This window comes from Coregonus lavaretus (assembly GCF_964263955.1).
Source record: "Coregonus lavaretus genome assembly, chromosome: 13".
NCBI lineage: Eukaryota > Metazoa > Chordata > Actinopteri > Salmoniformes > Salmonidae > Coregonus > Coregonus lavaretus.
The window spans coordinates 13,073,992-13,087,906 of NC_140000.1; the positions used below are offsets into that span (position 1 = coordinate 13,073,992).

The 13,915-nt window shown below is 52.8% G+C and overlaps 1 protein-coding gene across 1 annotated transcript in view; it reads right to left on the bottom strand.

The window, feature by feature from the left end:
- The window catches only part of LOC311139364 (sperm acrosome membrane-associated protein 6-like), a gene marked incomplete at its 5' end in the record, with an annotated part of 1,014,348 nt that overhangs the window by 938,516 nt on the left and 61,917 nt on the right, over window positions 1-13,915 (bottom strand). The gene's annotated exons all lie outside the window — the stretch shown is intronic.

The window sequence follows — 13,915 nt, forward strand, 5'->3', positions numbered from 1 at the left end:
CACGTAACAAAGATCAATTTTTACACAATGTTTGCTGACTAAGTGTTTGCGTGTAGAGCAACGCATGGCTTACCCACAATTACACAATTCATTTAAATGTTATGACACAGGCATCAAACTATAGCCTAACTACACAATTCTCCAAATAAGAATGATTATGAATCAATGGATTGCGACTGAGCAGCAACAGTGGTGTACATGCTTAAAAATCGTGTGAAATGTCCAACTTGCTGATTAGTTGAACGCGGCACGTGTATAACTACAACTATATATCAAGTCGTACGTATCCGAGTTCCGACTAGTACGTGAACGCAGCACAAAACCAAGGAACGTCCGCTTTTCAATGCGGTGGAGGAGAGGTAGCGAAATGTGATTTGGAAACTGTTACCCAAGAAAGTTCTGCCATTTCCATTGAGGGTAGAAATTGTCTTTATATAGCTAATGGCTGTGCTGCAATATTACCTAATTAACTACAATCTATCCACTTATTATGGTTGAAAGTCAAATGGGTGTTCCTATGGGTACATTGAGACTTTAATAGTCTATTGGGAGTATCTATAAATGTGTTGGTGACTTTAAGCATAGTTTGTAGAGATGTTTTAGGTTGCAATTAGTCCTATCAACAATATACACTGAGTATACCAAACATTAGGAACATCTTCCTAATATTGAGTTGCTCAATTTGTCGGGGCATGTACTCTACAAGGTGTTGAAAGCGTTCCACAGGGATGCTGGCCCATGTTGACTCCAATACTTCCCACAGTTGTGTCAAGTTGGCTGGAGGTCCTTTGGGTGGTGGACCATTCTTGATACACACGGGAAACTGTTGAGTGTGAAAAACCCATTAGCGTTGCAGCTCTTGACACAAACCGGTGCACCTGGCAGCTACTACCATACCCCGTTCAAAGACACTTAAAACTTTTGTCTTGCCCATTCACCTTCTGAATGGCACACATACACAATCCATGTCTCAATTGTCTCAAAGCTTAAAAATCCTTCTTTAACCTGTCTCCTCCCCTTCATCTACACTGATTGAAGTGGATTTAACAAGTGACATCAATAAGGTATCATAGCTTTCACCTGAAATCACCTGGTCAGTCTATGTCATGGAAAGAGCAAGTGTTCTTAATGTTTTGTACACTCAGTGTAGCTCTATGTGAGTGAATTAGCCTATGTTCTGTTGCTGCCTGGCCAGGTGTCCAGGAACAATGTCATGCACCTTGATGCATAAGCCTGGTGGCATTTATGCGGTTTTGTATGGCAATGACAACAGTATTTAGAATAGATGGCTAAAGCACTACCGATCTTGAGCCAGACTACCTCTAAAGGCAACCAACTCCTAAACCCATCCCTGAAATGGGTGGCTGTGGCCTGCATGACTGTAATGTGTTTTGCTCTTTGTGGTGTGAGCTCATGTTTGCTTGAGGTTCAGTGTAATTAATCTGTGTTGACTATTTGAATCAACATCTGGACATATACATGTTTTTATGTTCCTCTCTGCATGGCAGAGCATGTGACAAGCAACTCACAGCATCTGTCAGTAATTTGGTGCAGCCACCACAGCTCTCTCAAATGGCAGGTTACTCCCTCCATTGCTGTGTCCACTGAAGTCCTGAGCTGGACATTATGGGCATAATGTTGCCTCTGCAAAATATATAGGGCTACATTCAGGCACAATTACCAAGAAACTCTAGTATCAAGTTGACCCCATTCTCAGCATTTACTCAGTAGCTGTCAAGGGCCTGTTTTATTGCCAAGTTCAATGATAAGAAGAACGGAGCAGGAACATTTTGTTGTTTGATTTCGACTCCAAACATAACCTTGTTCCTCTATAGAATCTATTGTGTCACATACAATAATACGGATGTGTGATATAAAATATAATGGGACTAAGAGTTTATGCAAACAACAAAGGTCACTTTCTTAACAGCAACTTCCCTCTTTTATCCTTACTTGGATTTTGAACATCCAGACCTATGTCATATATGGCTTATTTTATCTCAGTTGCTTGGTGAGATGAGTGAATTACACAAGTGCACTAAAAGTTCAATTTGAATATCAAGTTACAATAGAAAAACATATATTGTTTTACCTTGTCTGCCCTGTGTGATAAAATCCTAATATCTAGGCCAGCTGCAAATGCGTCATTTTGTCTATCACCTTTTCCTGATTAGTGTGGATGTCACGGATGCCACCGAGGCTGCTCCTCCTCCTTGCTCGGGCAGGCTTCGGCGTCCGTCGTCCCCGGAGTACTAGCTACTACCGCTTGATGTTTTCGATGGTTGTTTTGTTATGTCTAGTTGCTGCACCTGTTTCGTATTCTGTATTGACTATGTCACCTATAAGTTCCCCTGTGTTATGTTTGCATGTTGTGTGTTATTGTCCGCTTGTCGTATGCGTACTGGTTCGGAACCTTGGCATCTATTGTTGGTTTTACGCACCCCACGTATTTTGTTCGCCTCCAGTGTTTCGAGGCCGTTTCTTTTTGTATATTATTGAGTTGTTCAGTAAAGTCGTCTTGACTTATCCTCTGTGTCCTGCGATTGACTTCACCACCGCATCCACATCAGCATACCCTGACAGAATAACACACCACCTATGGAGTCAGCAGGAGCAGCGGCGGTGACCGAGTCACTGGAGGAGCGGGTCAGCAGCCAGGACGCCATGATCCAGCGACTTGGCACCGCCATGCAAGATGTCATGAACACCCTGCGCCGATGGGAAAGAGGAGGCTTGCCCACACCTCCTCCTACCGTACCACCACCATCGGCCTGCCCCATCATACCAGCTCCGGAGTCCAGTGGGATTCGGCTCTCGTTCCCGAGGGCATATGATGGCACTGCAGCCGGGTGTCAGGGATTCCTCCTTCAGGTGGAACTCTACCTGGCAACCATACACCCGGCGCCCTCGGGATACGAGAGCGTTTCCGCCCTCATCTCCTGTCTCTCCGGCAAGGCGTTGGAGTGGGCCAATGCCGAATGGAGGGGAATAGACGCCGCCACCATCAGCTACGCGGAGTTCTCCCGCCGCTTCAGGGCTGTTTTCGATCATCCCCAAGAGGGTAAAGCAGCGGGGGAGCGTCTGTTCCACCTCCGACAGGGGAAGAGGAGCGCACAGGAGTTCGCCCTGGACTTCCGGACTCTAGCGGCGGATGCGGGGTGGAATGAGAGGGCCCTCATCGACCACTATCGGTGCAGCCTGCGAGAGGACGTTCGACGAGAGTTGGCCTGCAGGGACACCAATCTAACCTTCGACCAGTTGGTGGACATGTCAATCCGTCTGGATACCCTGCTGGCTACCCGCGGACGTCCGGAGTTGGGGCCGTCCATTCCATCCCCCAGCACCTCCGAGCCGAGCTCTATGGAGCTCGGGGGTGCTGGCGCTAGAGAGAGGAGGAGAGAGAACCGGAGGGAGGCCGTCCCCTGCACCAACTGTGGCCGTAGAGGACACACTGCGGTTCGGTGCTGAGAGGGCCTCCAGGGGATCGAGGCAACAGGTCACGCACTGGGGAGTCATTCCAGGTGAGTAGGCGCCCAACTCACCCAGAGCTCTCTGTTGGTCACATGTGTATACCAGTAGTATTCCCCCAGGTTGCATCTCATTCCCAGCATAAGGCGCTAGTCGATTCAGGCGCAGCTGGGAATTTTATTGATCGTAATTTTTGTGTTAAGTTAGGGATTCCCCTCCGACCAGTAGATGTGCCTTTCCCTATTCATGCCCTAGATAGCCATCCGTTGGGATCTGGGTTGATTAGGGAGGTCACAGCGCCACTAAAGATGAAGGCGCAGGGGGGTCATGAGGAGATCATTCAGTTATATCTGATCGACTCTCCTGCATATCCCGTGGTGCTGGGGCTTCCTTGGTTAATCGCCCACGACCCCACCATTTCGTGGCAACAGAGGGCTCTCAAGGAGTGGTCTGACCAGTGTGTTGGGCGATGTCTAGGTGTTTCCGTAGGGGCGACCACGGTGGAGAGTCCGAACCAATTGCCCGCACTGCACATTCCTCCTGAGTATGATGATTTGGCACTAGTGTTCAGCAAGACTAGGGCGACGCGATTGCCACCTCATAGACAGGGGGATTGTGTGATAGACCTCCAGGCAGGTGCTGCACTTCCACGTAGTCATGTGTATCCTATGTCTCAAGAGGAGAAGGTGGCTATGGAGACATACATAGCCGAGTCTCTGAGACAGGGATACATACGGCCCTCCACTTCCCCTGCGTCCTCGAGTTTCTTTTTTGTGAAGAAGAAGGATGGAGGGTTGCGCCCGTGTATTGATTACCGTAGTCTCAATCAGATCACTGTGAAATACAGTTATCCACTCCCTCTGATTGCGAGTATGAACGAATCATTACACAGAGCGCGTTTCTTCACAAAACTGGATCTCAGGAGCGCCTACAACTTGGTACGCATTAGGGAGGGGGATGAATGGAAGACAGCATTTAGTACCACCTCGGGTCACTATGAGTATCTCGTCATGCCATACGGGTTAATGAATGCTCCTTCAGTCTTCCAATCCTTTGTGGACGAGATCTTCCGGGATTTGCATGGGCAGGGTGTAGTTGTGTATATTGACGACATACTAGTTTACTCTTCTACACGAGCCGAGCATGTAGCCCTGGTGCGTCGAGTGTTGGGTAGGCTGTTGGAGCATGACTTGTATGTCAAGGCAGAGAAATGTCTGTTTTTCCAGGAGTCCATCTCCTTCCTGGGCCATTGATTGTCCGCATCAGGGGTGGAGATGGAGATTGACCGTGTTTCAGCCGTGCGTAATTGGCAGACTCCCACCATGGTTAAGGAAGTGCAGTGGTTTTTGGGTTTTGCCAATTACTACCGGAGGTTTATCCGGGGTTTTGGACAGGAGGCAGCTCCCATCACCTCCCTGCTGAAGGGGGGCCCGGTGCGTTTGCAGTGGTCAGCTGAGGCGGACAGGGCGTTTGGTAAACTGAAGGACCTGTTCACCTCTGCTCCGGTGCTGGCGCATCCGGATCCTGCTTTAGCGTTCCAGGTGGAGGTGGACGCGTCAGAGGCCGGTATTGGGGCTGTACTGTCTCAACGCTCAGGCACGCCCCCTAAACTCCGGCCCTGCGCTTTTTATTCTAAAAAGCTCAGCCCGGCGGAACGTAATTATGACATGGGGGACAGGGAGCTGCTAGCCGTGGTTCAAGCCCTAAAGATGTGGAGGCATTGGCTTGAGGGGGCTCAACACCCTTTTCTCATTCTGACTGACCATCGTAACCTGGAGTACATCCGGGCAGCTAGGAGACTGAACCCTCGTCAGGCTAGGTGGACCATGTTTCTGGCCCGGTTTGTGTTTAAGCTCACTTACATCCCAGGGTCCCAGAACGGTAAGGCAGACGCCCTGTCCCGGCGATATGACGCAGAGGAGAGGTCCATTGAGCCCACGCCCATACTGCCGGAGTCCTGTCTGGTGGCACCGGTGGTGTGGGAGGTCGATGCGGAGATCGAGCGGGCGTTACGCACCGACCCTACTCCTCCAGAGTGTCCGGGGCGGACGTACGTTCCGCTCGAGATTCGTGATCGTCTCATATATTGGGCTCATACGTCACCCTCCTCTGGACACCCTGGTATCGGCCAGACAGTGCACTGCCTTAGGGAGCTGCTAGCCGTGGTTCAAGCCCTAAAGATGTGGAGGCATTGGCTTGAGGGGGCTCAACACCCTTTTCTCATTCTGACTGACCATCGTAACCTGGAGTACATCCGGGCAGCTAGGAGACTGAACCCTCGTCAGGCTAGGTGGACCATGTTTCTGGCCCGGTTTGTGTTTAAGCTCACTTACATCCCAGGGTCCCAGAACGGTAAGGCAGACGCCCTGTCCCGGCGATATGACGCAGAGGAGAGGTCCATTGAGCCCACGCCCATACTGCCGGAGTCCTGTCTGGTGGCACCGGTGGTGTGGGAGGTCGATGCGGAGATCGAGCGGGCGTTACGCACCGACCCTACTCCTCCAGAGTGTCCGGGGCGGACGTACGTTCCGCTCGAGATTCGTGATCGTCTCATATATTGGGCTCATACGTCACCCTCCTCTGGACACCCTGGTATCGGCCAGACAGTGCACTGCCTTAGTGAAAAGTACTGGTGGCCAACATTGGCTAAGGACGTGAGGGTTTATGTCTCCTCCTGCTCGGTGTGCGCTCATTTTAAGGCGCCTAGACACCTGCCCAGGGGGAAGTTACAACCCCTACCCGTTCCACAACGGCCGTGGTCTCACCTCTCGGTAGACTTTGTCACGGACCTTCCCCCCTCCCAGGGGAATACCACCATTCTGGTCGTTGTGGATCGGTTCTCTAAAGCCTGTCGTCTCATCCCAATGCCGGGTCTCCCTACTGCCCTACAGACTGCTGAGGCCTTGTTTACCCACGTCTTCCGGCACTACGGGGTACCCGAGGATATAGTGTCTGATCGGGGTCCCCAATTCACCTCTAGAGTCTGGAGGGCGTTCATGGAACGCTTGGGGGTCTCGGTTAGCCTTACCTCGGGTTTCCACCCTGAGAGTAATGGGCAGGTGGAGAGAGTGAACCAGGATGTGGGTAGGTTTCTGAGATCATATTGCCAGGACCGGCAGGAGGAGTGGTCGGGGTATATCCCCTGGGCGGAGATTGCCCAGAACTCTCTTCGCCATTCCTCTACTAATCTGACCCCTTTCCAGTGTGTGTTGGGGTATCAGCGGTTCTGGCACCATGGCATCAGAGCCAGATCGAGGCTCCTGCGGTGGATGAGTGGTTTCGGCGCTCGTAGGAGACATGGAACGCTGCGCATGTACATCTGCAGCGGGCTATCCGTAGGCAGAAGGCGAGCGCCGATCTCCATCGCAGTGAGGGTCCAGTGTACGCACCTGGAGATCGAGTCTGGCTCTCGACTTGAAACCTGCCCCTTCGCCTGCCCTGCCGGAAGCTGGGTCGGCGGTTTGTGGGGCCATTTAAAGTCCTGAGGAGATTGAACGAGGTTTGTTACAGGTTACAACTGCCTAATGATTATCGTATTAACCCCTCGTTCCAAGTGTCTCTCCTCAGGCCGGTGGTAGCTGGTCCACTCCAGGACAGTGAGATACGGGAGACTCCTCCGCCCCCACTGGACATCGAGGGGGCTCCGGCGTACTCAGTCCGGTCCATCGTGGATTCGAGACGTCGGATGGGGGGTCTGCAGTATCTCGTGGAGTGGGAGGGGTACGGTCCGGAGGAACGGTGCTGGGTGCCTAGGAGGGACATTTTAGATCCCTCCCTCCTGACGGAGTTCCACCGGAGTCATCCTACGCGCCCTGCTCCGCGTCCTCCTGGCCGTCCCCGAGGCCGGGGTCGGCGCATAGCTGGAGCTGCGCGTCAAGGGGGGGGTACTGTCACGGATGCCGCCGAGGCTGCTCCTCCTCCTTGCTCGGGCAGGCTTCGGCGTTCGTCCTCCCCGGAGTACTAGCTACTACCGCTTGATGTTTTCGATGGTTGTTTTGTTATGTCTAGTTGCTGCACCTGTTTCGTATTCTGTATTGATTATGTCACCTATAAGTTCCCCTGTGTTATGTTTGCATGTTGTGTGTTATTGTCCGCTTGTCGTATGCGTACTGGTTCGGAACCTTGGCATCTATTGTTGGTTTTACGCACCCCGCGTATTTTGTTCGCCTCCAGTGTTTCGAGGCTGTTTCTTTTTGTATATTATTGAGTTGTTCAGTAAAGTCGTCTTGACTTATCCTCTGTGTCCTGCGATTGACTTCACCACCGCATCCACATCAGCATACCCTAACAGTGGACTTTGTGGTGTTGTCACGGTTTCGGCCGAGGCTGCCTCTCTCCCTTGTTCGGGCAGGCTTCGGCGTTCGTTGTCTCCGGAATACTAGCTGCCACCGTTGTATGTTTCATGTTCGTTTGCTTTTGTCTGTTTGTTGTCACACCTGTTCTCGTTTAGTGTAATTAGTGTCCTATAAGTTTCTCGTTGTGTTTGTCTAGTGTTGTGTGTTATTGATTTTGGTCTGTCGTGTGTTGGGCTTATTTTCGCCCTTTCGCTCGGTTGAGCTTTCCTCCACTGTGTTGGAGCGTTACGCACCTGTTAGTGCGCTTTTTGCTTATTCGCCTTTGTGCGTATTTTTGCCTTCGGGCAAGTGTTGTCATTTTTCCTGTTTGGAGATTTACTAAAGTTGTTTGGACTATCCTTCGGTGTTCTGCGTTTGATTCCACCACTACACCCACCTACAGCACGCGTGACAGAATAACACACCAATAATGGAATCAGCAGGAGCCGCAGCAGCCCAGACGACGCTGGAGGACCAGGTCCGGGAACAACGGGACCAGATCCTGCAGATGGGGACCGCACTGCAGGAGGTGATCACCACCATCCGAGGCTGGGGAGCGCCTCCACCGCCACCCTCCCTGCCAGCACCATCGGCCAGTCCGCCCATTCCCGCACCGGAACCCCGAGGAGTCCGACTCTCGCTCCCGAGGGCCTACGATGGAACCGCGGCCGGGTGTCAGGGATTCCTTCTCCAGGTGGAGCTGTACCTGGCCACCGTGCACCCGGCGCCCTCGGGACATGAGAGCGTGTCCGCCCTGATCTCCTGCCTTTCCGGGAAGGCATTGGAATGGGCCAACGCGGAGTGGAGGAGGATCGACGCGGACACCATCACGTACGACGAGTTCTCCCGCCGCTTCAGGGCGGTGTTTGACCATCCTCCGGAGGGGAAAGCGGCGGGGGAGCGTCTGGTCTTCCTCCGGCAGGGGAGGAGGAGTGCCCAAGAGTTCGCCCTCGAATTCCGTACTCTAGCGGCAGATGCAGGGTGGAATGATCGGGCTCTCGTCGATCACTACAGATGTAGTCTACGAGAGGACGTCCGTCGGGAGCTGGCTTGTAGGGACACCAGCCTCTCGTTCGACCAGTTGGTCGACATGTCCATCAGGCTGGATAACCTACTAGCTACCCGCGGACGTCCCGAGGGGGTCCGTCCATTTCACCCTCCAGTGCCTCCGAGCCGTGTCCCATGGAGCTCGGGGGCGCTGGCGCTAGAGAGAGGAGGGGTCGGCTTACTAGGGGGTCCATCCCCTGCACCAACTGTGGTCGGGGAGGACACACCGCGGCTAGGTGCTGGGGATGGCCTCCTAGGGGAGAGGACGACGGGTCCCGCACTGGGGATTCCTTCCAGGTGAGTAGGCGCCCCACTCACCCAGAGCTCTCTGTTGCACATTTCTGTATGCCTGTGAGTTTTCCACAGGTAGCACCTCATTCCCAGCATAAGGCGCTGGTAGATTCAGGCGCGGCTGGGAATTTTATTGATAAGAAGTTTTGTTTAGCTTTAGGGATTCCCCTTCTTCCTGTTGATGTCCCTTTCCCCGTTCATGCCCTAGATAGCCGTCCGTTGGGTGCGGGCTTGATCAGGGAGGTCACTGCGCCACTTAGGATGTGTGCGCAGGGGGGTCATCAGGAGATGATTCAGCTATTTCTGATTGACTCTCCTGCGTATCCGGTGGTGCTGGGCATGCCCTGGTTGAGTACCCATAACCCATATATTTCGTGGCAGGAGAGGGCTCTGATGGAGTGGTCTGCCCAGTGTGTGGGTAGATGTTTAGGCGTTTCCGTAGGGGCTACCTCGGTGGAGAGTCCAAACCAGGTGCCCGCATTGCACGTTCCCCCTGAGTATGGGGATTTGGCTATTGCGTTTAGTAAGTCGAGGGCGACGCAGTTGCCGCCCCATAGGCAGGGAGATTGTGCGATAGACCTCCAGGCAGGAGCTGCGCTCCCACGGAGCCATGTGTATCCTCTGTCTCAGGAGGAGAAGAAAGCTATGGAGACTTACATAGACGAATCTCTGAGACAAGGATACATACGGCCTTCCACTTCCCCTGCGTCCTCGAGTTTCTTTTTTGTGAAGAAGAAGGATGGTGGTTTACGCCCGTGCATCGATTACCGTGGTCTCAATCAGATCACGGTGAAGTACAGTTATCCACTCCCGCTGATTGCGACCATGACTGAGTCCTTGCATGGGGCGCGTTTCTTCACTAAATTAGATCTCAGGAGCGCGTACAACTTGGTGCGCATCAGGGAGGGCGATGAATGGAAGACAGCCTTTAGTACCACCTCGGGCCATTACGAGTATCTTGTCATGCCATACGGGTTGATGAACGCTCCGTCAGTTTTCCAATCATTCGTGGATGAGATCTTCAGGGACATGCAGGGGCAGGGGGTCGTGGTGTACATAGATGACATTCTCGTGTACTCGCCTACCCGTGTCGAGCATGTGGCCCTGGTGCGCAGAGTGTTGCGGAGGCTGGTGGAGCACGACCTGTATGTTAAGTCAGAGAAGTGTCTGTTTTTCCAGGAGTCGGTCTCCTTTTTGGGGTATCAGTTGTCTGCATCAGGGGTGAAGATGGAGGTAGACCGGGTGTCAGCCGTGCGTAGTTGGCAAACACCAACCACTGTGAAGGAGGTGCAGCAGTTTTTGGGGTTTGCGAATTACTACCGGAGGTTTATCCGGGGTTTTGGACAGGTGGCAGCTCCCATCACGTCTCTCTTGAAGGGGGGCCCGGTGCGTCTGCAGTGGTCTGCCGAGGCGGACAGGGCATTTGGGAGGCTGAAGGACCTGTTTACCTCGGCTCCAGTGCTGGCGCATCCGGATCCCTCTTTACCATTTCAGGTAGAGGTGGACGCGTCTGAGGCCGGTATTGGAGCCGTGCTTTCACAACGGTCAGGCGCGCCACCTAAACTCCGCCCCTGTGCCTTCTATTCCAAGAAGCTCAGTCCAGCGGAGCGAAACTATGACGTAGGGGACAGGGAGCTGTTAGCCGTGGTACAGGCCCTAAAGGTGTGGAGGCACTGGCTTGAGGGGGCTCAATACCCTTTCCTCATTTTGACGGACCACCGTAACCTGGAGTACATCCGGGCAGCGAGGAGGCTAAACCCTCGGCAGGCAAGATGGAATATGTTCTTGACCCGGTTTACATTTAAGATCACGTACATCCCTGGGTCACAGAACGGTAAGGCAGATGCGCTGTCTCGGCGGTATGACACGGAGGAGAGGTCCGTGGAGCCCACTCCCATACTGCCGGAGTCGTGTCTGGTGGCACCGGTAGTGTGGGAGGTCGATGCTGAGCTCGAGCGGGCGTTACGCACCGACCCTAGTCCACCACAATGCCCGGAGGGTCGGAAGTATGTTCCGCTCGAGGTTCGGGATCGATTTATCTATTGGGCTCACACGGCACCCTCCTCTGGACACCCGGGTATCGGCCGGACAGTGCACTGTCTTAGTGCCAAGTACTGGTGGCCCACGTTGGCAAGGGATGTGAGGGTTTATGTTTCCTCCTGCTCGGTGTGCGCCCAGTGTAAGGCGCCTAGACATCTGCCTAGGGGTAAGTTACTACCCCTGCCCGTTCCACAACGACCATGGTCCCACCTCTCGGTGGATTTCCTTACTGACCTTCCTCCTTCACAGGGGAATACCACTATACTGGTCGTTGTGGACCGGTTTTCTAAGGCCTGTCGTTTGCTCCCCATGCCGGGCCTTCCTACCGCCCTGCAAACTGCCGAAGCCCTATTCACCCATGTGTTCCGGCACTACGGGGTACCCGAGGATATTGTGTCTGATCGAGGTCCCCAATTTACCTCCAGAGTCTGGAGAGATTTTATGGAGCGGTTGGGGGTCTCGGTGAGCCTCACCTCGGGTTACCACCCGGAGAGTAATGGGCAGGTGGAACGTGTGAACCAGGATGTGGGTAGGTTTCTTAGAACATACTGCCAGGACCGGCCGGAGGAGTGGGCAAGGTACGTTCCCTGGGCCGAAATGGCCCAGAATTCCCTACGCCATTCCTCCACTAACCTAACCCCGTTCCAATGTGTGTTAGGGTACCAGCCGGTTCTGGCACCTTGGCAGCAGAGCCAGATCGAGGCTCCTGCGGTGGATGAGTGGGCACGGCGCTCGGAGGAGACATGGAACGCTGCACACGTCCACCTGCAGCGGGCCCTCCGACGTCATAAGGCGAGCGCCGATCTCCACCGCAGTGAGGGACCGGTGTACGCACCTGGTGATCGAGTCTGGCTCTCTACCAGAAACCTGCCCCTCCGCCTGCCCTGTCGGAAACTGGGTCGGCGGTTTGTAGGGCCATTTAAAGTCCTGGGAAGGTTGAACGAGGTGTGTTATAAATTACAACTACCTGTTGAATATAAAAGTATTAACCCCTCGTTCCATGTGTCCATTCTCAGGCCGGTGGTAGCTGGCCCACTCCAAGAAAGTGAGATCAGGGAGACTCCTCCGCCCCCATTGGACATCGAGGGGGCACCGGCGTACTCCGTGAGGTCCATCTTGGATTCGAGACGTCGGATGGGGGGTCTCCAGTATCTAGTGGAGTGGGAAGGGTACGGTCCGGAGGAGCGGTGCTGGGTGCCGAGGAGAGACATTTTGGACCCGTCTCTCCTGACGGAATTCCATCGTGGGCACCCGACGCACCCTGCTCCGCGTCCTCCGGGTCGTCCCCGAGGCCGGAGTCGGCGCACGTCTGGAGCCGCGCGTCAAGGGGGGGGTACTGTCACGGTTTCGGCCGAGGCTGCCTCTCTCCCTTGTTCGGGCAGGCTTCGGCGTTCGTTGTCTCCGGAATACTAGCTGCCACCGTTGTATGTTTCATGTTCGTTTGCTTTTGTCTGTTTGTTGTCACACCTGTTCTCGTTTAGTGTAATTAGTGTCCTATACGTTTCTCGTTGTGTTTGTCTAGTGTTGTGTGTTATTTATTTTGGTCTGTCGTGTGTTGGGCTTATTTTCGCCCTTTCGCTCGGTTGAGCTTTCCTCCACTGCGTTGGAGCGTTACGCACCTGTTAGTGCGCTTTTTGCTTATTCGCCTTTGTGCGTATTTTTGCCTTCGGGCAAGTGTTGTCATTTTTCCTGTTTGGAGATTTACTAAAGTTGTTTGGACTATCCTTCGGTGTTCTGCGTTTGATTCCACCACTACACCCACCTACAGCACGCGTGACAGGTGTTTTATAATGTTTGCAGAATATTGCTTCCGCTGACCTTTTGACACTTTCTTTGGCAGTTTCCTGGTGAGATTAAGGCTAAGGGAAAACCAGCAACCTCTTCCCTCCGTTCTACTGGCCAAAGTACACGTCAAAATTCATCAAGCAATGAAGTGGCTATGATGACTGACCAAATTCTGAATCTGACTGTAGGCCCAAATACAGAATGCGCTGCCAGGCTACTGTGCCATCTATTGGAGGTTATTTGTGTATCATGGAATTAGTAATTTTAGGCCAAAAATCGTAACTCAAATATAATTATATTTAATATATTTAAAAAATGTATTTGTGGGCTGGATTGAAGTGCCCGGCTGGCTCTAGACCCACTCCAGTTTGCATACTGCCCCAACAGATCCATAGAGGACGCAATCTCAATTGCTCTCCACACTGCCCTCACCCACCTAGATACAGTGACGGAAAAAAGTATATGATCCCCTGCTGATTTTGTACGTTTGCCCACTGACAAAGAAATGATCAGTCTATAATTTTAATGGTAGGTTTATTTGAACAGTGAGAGACAGAATAACAACAAAAAAATCCAGAAAAACGCATGTCAAAAATGTTATAAATTGATTTGCATTTTAATGAGGGAAATAAGTATTTGACCCCTCTGCAAAACATGACTTAGTACTTGGTGGCAAAACCCTTGCTGGCAATCACAGAGGTCAGACGTTTCTTGTAGTTGGCCACCAGGTTTGCACACATCTCAGGAGGGATTTTGTCCCACTCCTCTTTGCAGATCTTCTCCAAGTCATTAAGGTTTCGAGGCTGATGTTTGGCAACTCGAACCTTCAGCTCCCTCCACAGATTTTCTATGGGATTAAGGTCTGGAGACTGGCTAGGCCACTCCAGGACCTTAATGTGCTTCTTCTTGAGCCACTCCTTTGTTGCCTTGGCCGTGTGTTTTGGGTCATT